The 14,648-nt window shown below is 46.2% G+C and overlaps 1 protein-coding gene across 2 annotated transcripts in view; it reads left to right on the forward strand.

The window, feature by feature from the left end:
• LOC139388126 (tenascin-like) overlaps window positions 1–14,648 on the forward strand; it is a 64,120-nt gene that overhangs the window by 38,076 nt on the left and 11,396 nt on the right. The gene's annotated exons all lie outside the window — the stretch shown is intronic.

Here is a 14,648-nt window from a genome sequence, read left to right on the forward strand (position 1 = left end):
TTTGACCAGTTTTTATCTATTCCAGTTGGGATCTGCGGTGAGCCACACACACACACACACACACACACACACACACACACACACACACACACACACACACACACACACACACACACACACACACACACACACACACACACACACACCTATGCCTGTTTCCTTTCACACTTAAGCATTCACAGCACTGTACCTAGCAAGCAAGCGAGATCCCTGACATAACCCCCTTCAATTTAGCTTTTTATCACCTATAACAATGCTCCATTCTACCAACACCATGCCATGTGCCCTTCTTACCCTCCGGCCACTGTGTCAGTCTTGTCACCACAGGGCAGGGTACTGGGCATCACCCACACTTTAACCAAAACAGGCAAGCTGCCCGCAAGTTACCAACCTGACCCTGTCTCTCCTTGCCCCATCCTCACATTTCATGCATGAAGCCCTCCCCTCCTCCCATTAGATGTATTGCGGTGAGTTTTGATGTGCTGCAATAAATGCAAAAGAAAAACAACCAACATCCCACCCCTCCACTTTAAACAGCGTCCATTCATCCTTATACCATCAACATCCCACCCCTCCACCTTAAACAGCGTCCATTCATCCTTATACCATCAACATCCCACCCCTCCACCTTAAACAGCATCCATTCATCCTTATACCATCAACATCCCACCCCTCCACCTTAAACAGCGTCCATTCATCCTTATACCATCAACATCCCCAATCTTCATAGACTGAGTCATTAACCTTGATAGCTCATTTGCCTGCTGGAGTCATGCCTTAACTGAGTGGACAGAGCGGCTGAGTAACCTGGGACATTTTGGTCACTCAGTTAAGGCATGACTCCAACAGGCAAATTAGCTATCAAGGTTAATGCTACGAGGCGATAGTCATTTAGACAGGTTACCTTCGCATTCTTGGTAACACAGGGACTTTGGTGGTCTGGTTGAAACATGAAGGTATTACAGACGGGGTCAGGGAGGGGTTGAAAATATCAGTGTCACTTGCCAGTTGGTCAGCACATGCTCTGAGTACGTGTCCTGGTAATTAGTCTAGCCCTGCAGCCTTGTGAATGTTAACCTGTTTATAGGTCTTACTCACATCGGCTATGGAGAGCGTGATCATACAATCGTCCAGAACGGATGGTGCTCTTATGCATGGTTCAGTGTTGCTTGCCTCAAAGAGAGCATAAAAGGCATTACGCTCGTCTGGTAGGCTTATGTCACTGGGCACCTCACGGCTAGGTTTCCCTTAATACTCCGTGATAGTTTGCAAGCCCTGCCACATCTGACAAGCATGAGAGCCAGTATAGTAGGATTCAATCTTTGTCCTGTCATGATGCTTTGTGTTTGATGGTTTGTCAGAGGGCGTAGATGGAATTCATATAAGCATCTGGATTAGTGTCCCAATCCTTGAAAGTGGCAGCTCTAGCCTTTAGCTCAGTGCAGATGTTGATTGCAATCCATGGCATCTGGTTGTGATATGTATGTACGGTCACTATGGGGACGTCGTCGTTGATGCACTTATTAATGAAGCCGGTGATTTCTGTGGTAAACTCCTCAATGCCATCTAATGAATCCCGGGTCATATTCAAGTCTATGCTAGTGAAACAGTCCTGTGGTTTAGCATCCACTTCATTGGACCACTTCTGTATTGAGCACTTGTACCTCCTGCTTAAGTTTTTGCTTGTAAGCAGGAATCAGGAGTCTAGAGTTATGGTCAGAATCGACAAATGGAGGGTGAGGGAGAGTTTTGTATGTGTTTCTATGTGTGGAGTAAAGGTGATCTAGAGTTTTTTCACCTCTAGTTCCACAGGTGACATGCTGTTATAAATGAGGTAAGACAGATTTTAGTTTTCCTGCATTAAAGTCCCCGGCCACTAGGAGTGTCGCTTCTGGATGAGCATTTTCTTGTTTTCTTATGGCCCTATACAGCTCATTGAGTGCAATCTTAGTGCCAGCATAGGTTTGTGTTGGTAAATAGACAACTATGGAAAATATAGATGAAAACTATTTTGGTAAATAGAATGGACAACAACTTATCAAGAGGTATTCTTACTCGGGCGAGCAGAACCTCGAGACTTCCTTAATATTATAGATTGTGCATCAGCTGTTGTGAACAAAGAGCTGTCGTTCTGTTCTGCCGATTAAACAAAGGCGGAAACATTCAGTACAAATAAAGTTAAGATCATTGCAAAAATATATATAAATAGCATAATTGGTCAGGAGGCGTAAAACCAAAAATGTCAACAACAAAAAAATTATCCAAATCCTGTCATGGCGAGCTAGTGGGCTTGCCGGCTTTTGTTCCAGTCCAGCACTAAGTACAGGTGAATATTTAATTATTTGAAACTGATGTGTTAGTGCTGTACTGGAACAAAACCCTACATTATAACAAAACAAAACATTACATTATTATGATCGTCATTCTTCACCACATCCCCCAAAAGCTTGCCTGTTGTATTGTCAAAATGAAAATGTTCATGTAATACATTTTTCAATATATTCAAAGGCTATAGAGAATGGCAGGTGGGAGGCGAGTGCCATGTAAAATTGCACTTATTATTCTCATATCTTTGATATACAAAATAATATACATTCTGTTTTCCTCACCTTAAATAGATAATTGAGTTGGTTATAGCCAACAGCGTGACATTATAGGCATATTGTATTGCACATTTGAGCTTATTTGGAAATCCAATAACTGTTTCTCCCTTTAGTGAGCGAATAAGCGGTTGGAAATCTGTGTGTATCTTACTTAACATCTGAGACTTTCTCCATCTCCTGGACTGGCACTGAGGGAGAGTTTGCCGGTTATGTCCTGGATATGATTGATTCTAACTGGTTGAGGAAGCCAGATGAATATAGCATTTCCCAGAATGCAATGTCCCATGTCATCACCGGGCTAAGGCCCAGTACTGACTATATACAGTTGAAGTCGGAAGTTTACATACACCTTAGCCAAATACATTTAAACTCAGTTTTTCACAATTCCTGACATTTAATCCTAATAAAAAATCCCTGCCTTGGGTCAGAATAATAGTAGAGAGAATGATTTATTTCAGCTTTTATTTCTTTCATCACAGTCCCAGTGGGTCAAAAGTTTATATACACTCAATTAGTATTTGCCTTTACATTGTTTAACTTGGGTCAAACGTTTCGGGTAGCCTTCCACAAGCTTCCCACAATAAGTTGGGTGAATTTTGGCCCATTCCTCCTGACAGAGCTGGTGTAACTGAGTCAGGTTTGTAGGCCTCCTTGCTCACACATGCATTTTTAGTTTATACATTTATTTAAATTTGCATCGGGCCGCTTCTGGGGGGATTCTGGTAAGATGCTGGCAAAGTCGGCTGAATTCCGGTAGACGGAAATGGCCCGATGTAGTCGGGCCGATACTGGGCAGTCATTCATTTTGATTACGGGTCGAGTCCGACACCCGTTTCCGGGCCGAATTAGTCAGTTCCGGCCCCCCAGAAGAGGGCCGCTTCTGGGCCAATTCCCCATTGCTAGCTAGGATGCGATAAACCAGTGGGGGGAAAGAATCTTCATTAATGTTTAACACACACAGGACAGACAAATCACTACATTGCCCTTTGCTTAGAAGTTTTTTGTTGTTGTTTTTTTTACCATTTTAATTGAAAACAATCATAGTACGGTACTTTTTTGTTACCCAGAAATAATTTGATATCAGATTAAAAAAACGGCTGCATTGGACCTTTAAAACTTATTTTGAAACACTGACAAGCCCCAGTAGCAAAATAATTGATGATGACCTCTCCAGGGACACAGCCAAGTTTAAGAGGGACTAAAATGCAAGATTTGGATACAGTGTTCCAGTGAACATTACAGAAAGGTCTGTCTGGACACATTTTCTAAACATGATATCAATCAATTACGCTATGTGCATGACTAAATTCTGCTTATTGAATTTAGGTTACCTTTGCAATCATTGCACACTTCAACTATTCTAACCACGTCTTATCCTTCCCCTACCCAACCATAACCACCCCTCCCCCAAAACAACTCTCACTCCCTTTAGCATCATTACCCAAAGTCGAAAACTTGACTATTTTAGAGATCACCTCATTCGGCTTCCTTGTGTCCTGGGAGCCGCCTCATCCTCGACAAAAGGAAGGGGCTCCCTCTACTGTTGGCTTCAGCCACTTTCATATAGTGCTGTCAGACAGGCTGGCTACTGGAGCCCCAGGAGTTCACTGTCCCTGGCAAGCAGAGCTTCCTGAACATCTGGGGCCTGATCACTGGCATAGCCTATGAGGTCAGGCTTACTGGGGTGTCCAGTTCTGGGCTGGTCTCCCGACCACTGACCACAGTGGCAGTGACTGGTACCACCCACAGAGTGGTACCACCCACACATGGTCGTTGAAAATTAGAGGTTATGAGCCCCCTTCCAATTTGATCAATTTGTAGGATAAAATATATAGATTATTTCACATGCAATTCATTCAAATACATTGAATTTGGTGCTCTGGCCACACTACACACTGTAGGCAAAATTCTGAGATACACTCAAGTAACACAAGTAACTTGAAAGGATAGTTCACCCAAATTACAAAAGGACAGACACATGGTTTTGCATTTGTGGCTCAAATCCCATCCAAGTCATGGGACCGATATTAGCATTTTTCAGACATCATGTGTGACTTTGGTGAGCTTCACAATCAATTTTAGATACTTTCGGATTATTTAGATGTGATGCGCGAAAAAAACGAATATCGGTCCCATGACTTGAATGGGATTTGTGCCACAAATGCTAAAACATTGGCATTTGCAAGCCGTGCCAGTTAAACTAAACCAAGGCATGGATTGCTGTTATACCTTGTCTATAGACTGCTTACAGGGTAAGGAAACCAGTACAGTATGACATTTTGTCATTTGGGTGCCCTATCCCTCTAGGATTTGGCCCAGTACAAAGGTGCTTCTCCATCACAGTGAGGTGTCATTGGGACAGCTTGTGGGATCGGTCACCATTCAGTTGAAGTGAAAACACAGGTGAACTTTACTTAGCCTACTGTTCTGATTCTGATGACAATTAAGTCATTAGACTTTATTGACTTATTCAATGGGGTGATTGATTCCCAACTTGAACTTTTACTGTAGGCCTATCACAAAAACGAGTAGCCTTTCCACTGTAATCTTCTGAGAAAGGATAAGAAATTGATACCATAAATTCCTTGCTTTGGTGGAGAACCCTCAACCCAACTCACTACCTCCAACATTTCTCATCCTTTTCCAGAGTGATCTGATTACTCTTAATCTCTTCTTCATCCTCTTCCTTCTCCTCGAGGTTTTGCTTGTGTTTTCAGTTTGAAGCTTAATTGTTACAGTGAAGAAGTGCTCTGCTTTTTCCTCTCTCCAAAATATGAAAACGTGTTTTTATATTTTAAACTATATTTTTCCTCAGATTCATCATAATGTGATGCTAAACTTTACGGTGTAAAGGATGTTGTTTTCAGTCGACACATCACTGTCACATCACTAAGAATTGCTTGACATAATCAAGCAATATCTAAGTTTCACCTGTAAACATTAGACTGATAAGGCATTAACAAAATGTCTTTGTTTCCAGTTGAAAACGTCAGAGGATGGTTAGGAGTTAGCTCGTAACAACCTTAGGTAGGTTAGGTTTTGTTAGGTACTGTTTGGCGTAGCCATGCCTTAGGGTCCAGTCTGGAGCGTGAAGTCAGGAGTTCTGCTTGTTGGCTTCTGCATAGAAACCTAGTGGTGCCAAAAGTCCTGGTCTGCCCTAGAAAGCCTATGTAAATTATGATTGCCAAAACAGACTCAAACATTTTTTGGGAGGCCATTTTGGGCTCTAAAATGTGTTTACTATGATCAAGTTCGATCCCCATGGTGAATTGTTTAAAAGTTTGATACAAATTGAGATATTTAATTAAATAATGATCCATTCTGAGCGCTACATTTGTCGTCACACAGGACAATGTGCTGACACAGACCAATCACGGGCCGGCAGGCTAAGAGGAGGCTCCGGGTTGACTCTCTCAGGCAGGATGAAAACGACTACATTGACCATGATCCTTTTGTTAGTTACGGCCACTTTCATCATGATTCTTAGCAACTGTTTTGGGGCCATTCAGCCCCATTCAGCAATATGGCCCACTTCAAATTCAAATACTTCCGGCTTCATGAGCCATTGAGAGTTTTCCATAGGAATACGTGGATGACTGCAGTGCTATCACTATCTCCTGGATTTAATGTCTATAGGCATAGCAGAGAATTTTTGACCAAACTTTAACTTAGCGATACTTCCTTAATACCTACATTTTCAAAATGTCCACGTCTAGTTGAAGGGGGTTCGTTTGAATTAAGAAAATTAAATAATATATATTTTTATATATATACTATTTATTAAACAGTAATATGCAAAACACACAAAAAACAGAACAGCCAGAGGGATTACAGAAAGAAATAACAAAAAAATGCATACGTTTTAAATATTCTAAACCGTTTTAAAAATCAGAAAAAAAGTGTTTTTTCTTCAGAAATGTTGATAAAATAAAGAGATTTACGGCATACTGGTGTTCGATTGTGGAATCAGTGTAGTAAAATAAAATGTCAAACTTAGATATTTCAATGGTTGTATCCATTGTGTTGCCAAGATCAGTCCAGAACACCTCACAATTTAAACAATTGCAAAATAAATGTTCAATAGATTCAGTTTCTAGTTCACAAAAACGGAATTAACTGGTAACATCAGGTATATATTTAGAAATCAAGCTATTACACGGATAGAATCTATGGATCATCTTCAAGGAGATCTCCTTTACCTTATTCGTCACTATAAATTTGAGTGGAGTGAGCCAAGCATGGCGCCAGTCCACATTAAATGATGAAGCCCAACAAAATATAGCAGAAGGAATAGAATTCCTGTAGAAAATATCCCTTAATAAAACGATTGTTGAATTCTTATCCTGTATACCTATGCTGTTCACCTGGATTTTGCTTACAATAGCAGATGTTCCAGAATAGCCTTAGCCAAATACATTAAGACTCAGTTTAACTTGGGTCAAATATTTTGTGTAGCCTTCCACAAGGTTCCCACAATAAGTTGGGTGAATTTTGGCCCATTCCTCCTGACAGAGCTGGTGTAACTGAGTCATGTTTGTAGGCCTCCTTGCTCACACGCTTTTTCAGTTCTGCACCACAAATTTTCTACAGGATTGAGGTCAGGGCTTTGTAATGATCACTCCAATACCTTGACTTTGTTGTCCTTAAGCCATATTGCCACAACTTTGGAAGTATGCTTGGGGTCATTGTCCATTTGGAAGACCAATTTGCGACCAAACTTTAACTTTAACTTTAACTGATGTCTTGAGATGTTGTTTCCACATAATTTTACTCCCTCATGATTCCATCTATTTCTCTAAAAAGTATGATCTTTGTCTCCATGTGCAGTTTCAAATCGTAGTCTGGCCTTTTTATGGCGGTTTTGGAGCAGTGGCTTCTTCCTTGCTGAGCAGCCTTTCAGGTTATGTCGATATAGGACTTGTTTTACTGTGGAAATAGATACTTTGGGACCTGTTTCCTCCAACATCTTCAGAAGGTCCTTTTGCTGTTGTTCTGGGATTGATTTGTACTTTTCACACCAAAGCACATTCATCTCTAGGAGACAGAACGCGTCTCTTTCCTGAGTGGTATGACGGCTGCGTAGTCCCATGATGTTTATACTTGCGTTCTATTGTTTGTACAGATGAACGTCTGTAAACAATTGTTGGAAAAAGGACTTGTGTCATGCACAAAGTAGATGTCCTAACCGACTTGCCAAAAATATAGTTTGTTAACAAGACATTTGTGGAGTGGTTGAAAAACAACTTTTAATGACTCCAACCTAAGCGAATGTAACTTCCGACTTCAACTGCATCTACTGTTTTCGCCTTTTTCAAGCCATAGTTTTCTGGACCTTATAAAGGCTCCTCTAGCCTTTTCCTCATAAAATGTATCTAGTTGATACTGTAAACCATTCAATTTAGCTTTCTCTTTAAGATCAAGATGCTCAATTTCTGTGATATCAGCAATGCACTTAGAAAGCTCAGATACCTAATCTCCTCCTTAAAGCAAGCCGTTTCCCATAAGCAATACAGGCTGAACAGATTTTAAATTTCAGCAGTTCTCAGTATTTCCCATGTCTGCATTAGAAGTAGCTAAATTCCAGTAAAAACTAAATTGATTCTTGAATTAAAAAAATTAAATCATCATGAACTAACAATAGGTTATTACATTTCCAATAACCACCAGAGTATTTATTTTCATCGTTAATACATATTCTTACAGTCAGCCATATGACTTTATGATCAGTCAGGACTGCAGGCACTATTTTTACCTCTACAGTGTTGGGCTCAAGGCTAGAGGTTATCACCCACAAGTCAATTCTTGATTGTACTGAACGATCTCTATTACTCCATGTGTACTGTTTCTCTCCAGGGGTTTTAACTCTCCGTAAGTCAATTATGTCCAGGCTTTGGCAGAAATTCACCAATTTGTTCACACCAATGTTAGGCCTATGGGGCAATCTATCAGTCTCATTATAATTAACCATATTCAAATCCCCAGCAACTATAATCTGACTGCATGGACAATTTCTCAGAAGGCTTTTAAGAATTTCCTCAATTGCCTCTATATAAGTAAGTCATTTGGAAGACTAGAACAGTATCCATATGTCACGTATTCACAAGGTAGGTGGAATCAAGCGCAGAGAGCAGGTGCAGTGAGTCGATAGGTTTTATTCTCCGGAACAAACACGGAAAACCCGAAAACACGGGTGAAGTAATCCAACACAGGATTAAGAGATATCGGAGCAAAATAGCACAATACGTAATAACTAAAATACATGAAACCAAAACAATCCCGCACGAAACAAGGGCGGGACAACCTACTATAAATAAGGACGTCAATAAACTAAAATACACACAGGTGAAACTAATAAGACAAAACCAACAGACAAACGAAAAAGGGATCGATGGTGGCTAGTAGGACGGTGACGACGACCGCCGAGCACCGCTCGAACAGGCAGGGGAGCCAAACTCGGCGGAAGTCGTGACAGTACCCCCCCCCTGACGCGCGGCCCCCGCAGCGCGCCGCCACCGTCCTCGAGGACGACCCGGAGGACGAGGTGCTGGGCGATCCGGGTGGAGGCGGTGGAAATCACTCAGGAGAGAAGGGTCCAAAATGTCCCTCACCGGAACCCAGCATCTCTCCTCCGGACCGTACCCCTCCCAGTCCACGAGGTACTGTAGGCCCCCCACCCGGCGTCTCGAATCCAGAATGCCCCGAACTGTGTACGCCGGGGACCCCTCGATGTCCAGGGGGGGCGGAGGGACCTCAGGCACCTCACCTTCTTGCAGGGGACCAGCCACCACCGGCCTGAGGAGAGACACATGAAACGAGGGGTTAATACGGTAATACCTAGGAAGTTGTAACCTGTAACACACCTCGTTTATTCTCCTCAGGACTTTAAACGGCCCCACACACTGCGGCCCCAGCTTCCGACAGGGCAGGCGGAGGGACAGGTTCCGGGTCGAGAGCCAGACCCTGTCCCCCGGTGCAAACACGGGGGCCTCACTGCGGTGTTGGTCAGCGCTCCTCTTCTGCCGTTCGCCCGCTAACCGTAGTGAGTCCTGAACGGCTTTCCATGTGTCCTTGGAGCGCTGTACCCATTCCTCCACCGCAGGGGCCTCGGTCTGGCTCTGATGCCATGGAGCCAGGACCGGCTGGTAACCTAGCACACACTCAAAAGGAGACAAGTTAGTTGAGGAGTGGCGTAGGGAGTTCTGAGCTAGTTCAGCCCAGGGAACATACCTTGCCCACTCACCAGGCCGGTCCCGGCAATAGGACCGCAGAAACCTGCCCACCTCTTGATTTACGCGCTCCACCTGCCCATTACTCTCGGGGTGAAAACCTGAGGTTAAGCTGACCGAGACCCCCAGTCTCTCCATAAACGCCCTCCATACTCTGGACGTGAATTGGGGACCCCGATCAGAAACGATGTCCTCAGGCACCCCATAGTGCCGGAAGACATGGGTAAACAAGGCCTCAGCAGTCTGCAGGGCCGTAGGGAGACCGGGCAACGGGATGAGACGACAGGACTTAGAAAACCGATCCACAACGACCAGGATTGTAGTACTTCCCTGGGACGGGGGAAGGTCGGTAAGAAAGTCCACCGATAAGTGTGTCCACGGCCGTTGTGGAACGGGGAGGGGTTGTAATTTCCCTCTAGGCAAGTGCCGAGGAGCCTTGCTCTGAGCACACACGGAGCAGGAGGAGACATAAAATCTCACGTCTTTAGCTAGCGTGGGCCACCAGTATCTCCCTCTCAGACTCCGCACTGTCCTCTCGATGCCCGGATGACCCGAGGAGGGGAGAGTATGAACCCACCGAATCAGCTTGTCCCGGACCCCCCTCGGTACGTACTGGGTTCCTACCGGACAGTTGGGGGGGGCCGGCTCTGACCGTGAGGCCTCCTCTATCTCTGCGTCCACCTCCCATACCACCGGTGCCACGAGACATGACGGTGAAATGATGGGAGTTAGCTCAACGGGCCGCTCCTCGGTATCATAGAGGCGGGACAGCGCGTCGGCCTTGGTGTTTTTGGAGCCGGGCCGGTATGAGAGGGTAAACCGGAATCTGGTAAAAAACATGGCCCATCTAGCCTGACGTGGATTCATTCTCTTCGCTGCCCGGATATACTCGAGATTACGATGGTCAGTCCAGATGAGAAAGGGGTGTTTAGCCCCCTCAAGCCAATGTCTCCACACCTTCAGAGCCTTGACTACAGCTAACAACTCCCGGTCCCCCACATCATAGTTTCGCTCCGCTGGGCTGAGCTTGCTCGAAAAAAAAGCACAAGGGCGAAGTTTGGGTGGCACGCCCGAGCGTTGGGACAGCACGGCTCCGACCCCAGCCTCGGACGCATCCACCTCCACTATGAACGCTAAAGAGGGGTCCGGATGCGCCAACACGGGTGCATTGGTGAACAGCTCCTTCAAACGAGTGAATGCTCTGCCCGCCTCTGCTGACCAGCGCAAGCGCACCGGTCCTCCCTTCAGCAGCGAGGTGATGGGAGCAGCTACCTGACCAAAACCCCGGATGAACCTCCGGTAGTAATTGGCAAACCCTAAAAACCGCTGCACCTCTTTCACCGTGGTCGGAGTCGGCCAATTACGCACGGCGGTAACGCGGTTATCCTCCATCACCACCCCAGAGGTGGAAATACGATATCCCAGGAAGGAAACGGACTGTTTGAAAAACTCACATTTCTCCGCCTTGCAATACAGATCATGCTCCAGCAGTCGCCCAAGTACCTTACGCACCAGAGACACATGCGCCGCGCGTGTGGCAGAATAGATCAAGATGTCATCGATGTACACTACCACTCCCTGCCCGAGCAGGTCTCGGAGAATCTCGTCTACGAAGGATTGGAAAACGGCTGGAGCATTCTTCAACCCGTATGGCATGACGCGGTACTCATAATGACCAGATGTAGTACTGAATGCAGTTTTCCACTCATCCCCTCCCCGGATACGCACCAGATTATACGCGCTCCTCAGGTCCAGTTTTGTGAAGAAGCGCGCCCCGTGAAATGATTCCACCGCCGTGGCGATGAGAGGTAGTGGGTAACTAAACCCCACTGTGATGGAATTTAGACCTCTATAATCAATGCACGGACGCAGACCTCCATCCTTCTTCTTCACAAAAAAGAAGCTCGAGGAGACGGGTGATGCGGAGGGCCGAATGTACCCCTGTCTCAGTGATTCAGCAACGTATGTTTCCATCGCTACCGTCTCCTCCTGGGACAATGGATACACGTGACTCCTAGGAAGTGCAGCGTTCTCCAGAAGGTTTATCACGCAGTCCTCTCGACGATGAGGTGGTAATTGGGTCGCCTTCTTTTTACTGAAGGCGATAGCCAAATCGGCATATTCAGAGGGAATGCGCACGGTGGAAACTTGGTCTGGACTCTCCACCGTAGTCGCACCAACGGCAACTCCTCTACACCTACCTGAACACTCCTCTGACCACCCCTTAAGAGCCCCCTGTCGCCAGGAAATCACCGGGTTGTGTTGAGCTAACCAGGGAACCCCCAACACCACCGGAAACGCAGGTGAATCTATAAGGAACAGACTAATCTGCTCCTTATGATCCCCCTGCGTTACCATGTCCAGTGGCACCGTAGCCTCCCTAATCACTCCTGACCCTAATGGTCGGCTATCTAATGAGTGCACGGGGAAAGGTTGATCTACCAACACCAGGGGAATCCCTAGCCTTAACGCAAGCCCACGATCCATGAAATTCCCAGCTGCGCCTGAATCGACTAGCGCCTTATGCTGTAGAGAGGGGAAAAACCCAGGGAAAGAAATCAAAACATACACATGACCGACAGGAGGCTCTGAGTGAGTCTGGTGCTTACTCACCTGGGGTGATCGAGCAGTGCTCCGCCTGCCATCCCGACTCCCAGACGAGTTCCTCCAGCACCGGTCTGACGTGTGCCCTCGTCGACCACAACTGGTACAGGAGGACACTCCTCCTCCGGTCTCCCTCGAAGCTGCCCCTCCTAATTCCATAGGGATAGGGGCAGGAGGGCTGGGAAGTGGAAACGACAGGGCCTGATCCGAACGCCCGCGAGCAGCCAGCAGATTGTCGAGACGGATAGCCAAGTCAATGAGCTCATCCAGTGTGCAGGTGGTGTCCCGACATGCCAGCTCCCTGCGGACGTCCTCCCTGAGACTGCATCTGAAATGGTCGACCAAGGCCCTGTCGTTCCATCCTGCTCCTGCGGCCAGGGTCCTGAACTCGAGAGCAAAATCCTGAGCGCTCCTCGTCTCCTGCCGCAGGTGGAACAGCCGTTCACCCGCCGCCCGACCCTCCGGTGGATGGTCAAAAACAGCTCGGAATCGGCGGGTGAACTCTGGGTAATTATCCCTCGCCGAGTCCGGGCCATTCCATACTGCGTTGGCCCACTCGAGGGCTCGCCCAGTCAAGCAGGAGACGAGGGCGCTCACGCTCTCCTCTCCAGAGGGAGCAGGACGCACGGTAGCCAGGTATAGCTCCAGTTGAAGGAGGAAACCCTGGCACCCGGCCGCCGTTCCGTCATACTCCCGTGGGAGCGTCAACCGCAGAGCCCCGGAGCCAGATGTGGTCACAGGAACAGGAGGTGTTGGAGAAGGGGGTGCTGGTGATGATGTGGGAAGACCACTCCTCTCCCATCGATCCATCCTCTCCATCATTTGGTCCATGGCAGAACCAATCCGATGGAGCACGCTGGTGTGGTGGAGGACTCTCTCCTCCATCGATGGGAGAGGAGACGGGGCTGCTCCTGCTGATTCCATGGGTGGTGCGGGATTCTGTCACGTATTCACAAGGTAGGTGGAATCAAGCGCAGAGAGCAGGTGCAGTGAGTCGATAGGTTTTATTCTCCGGAACAAACACGGAAAACCCGAAAACACGGGTGAAGTAATCCAACACAGGATTAAGAGATATCGGAGCAAAATAGCACAATACGTAATAACTAAAATACATGAAACCAAAACAATCCCGCACGAAACAAGGGCGGGACAACCTACTATAAATAAGGACGTCAATAAACTAAAATACACACAGGTGAAACTAATAAGACAAAACCAACAGACAAACGAAAAAGGGATCGATGGTGGCTAGTAGGACGGTGACGACGACCGCCGAGCACCGCTCGAACAGGCAGGGGAGCCAAACTCGGCGGAAGTCGTGACACCATATACATTACACAACACAAATAATCTGTCCATATGGTTGATGACCGCTACTACCCAAAACAAAACAAAACGTTCCACTTCAGCAGGTTTCGTATCCCCCTGGCATTGATTGACATGAACTTCAGGTCCATATATACAAAATAGAAAGGGAAACCCTATGCAATCTCTACTCTACCCTCTCCTATAAAAAGGTGCTTCATAAATGTATTAACAGAAGTCTTACCTTGTAAACAATAGCAGCACAATTCAAAACTAGAATACTCAGTTTGTTGTTGGGGAAGGGGCTACCTTGTTAGCCTACTGACGGATCAAATCACTCAGGTCAAATTTATTTTCCTGTCGACGAAAAAGTGTCAGATTCCCCTGTAGTGTCCACCCTTTCTTGATTTCGGGCCTGTCGGACGAGAGGCCACAACTTTTCCCTTGCTGCTTTGTCTACTGCAGTCAGATCCTCACCAAATTTAAGTTCTCTTTCAGAAAGGTGCTTTCCTTGACTTTCTTCCAAACTGCATCTCTTGCTGTGCGGAAATCGAACTGGATGAGGATCAAGCAGCTTCTTCCCAATACAATGAGCGACATTCACAGCCATGTACATATATCCTTCGGGGAAGTCCGGGGCCACATGGTTACAAATGTCACTTACTTTGCGCTTTACATTCTAACCCTGGTCCTCGGGGACACCTATAGCCATTGCACCCACCTTCTCCGGTATCGCTCTGCTTCCAACAAGTGCTCTTGCATGTCAGCCATGGTCTTCTCCTGTGCAGTACACATTTAAGATCTTCGATATTCTCTTATGCATGATCCAGAGAGGTCTCGAGGTCACCGATTTTTGTATGTGTTTTCGTGTATGATTTTCTCCAAACCATCGCTCTTTCATTTATCTTTG

The sequence above is a fragment of the Oncorhynchus clarkii genome, chromosome 29, assembly GCF_045791955.1.
Source record: "Oncorhynchus clarkii lewisi isolate Uvic-CL-2024 chromosome 29, UVic_Ocla_1.0, whole genome shotgun sequence".
Lineage (NCBI taxonomy): Eukaryota > Metazoa > Chordata > Actinopteri > Salmoniformes > Salmonidae > Oncorhynchus > Oncorhynchus clarkii.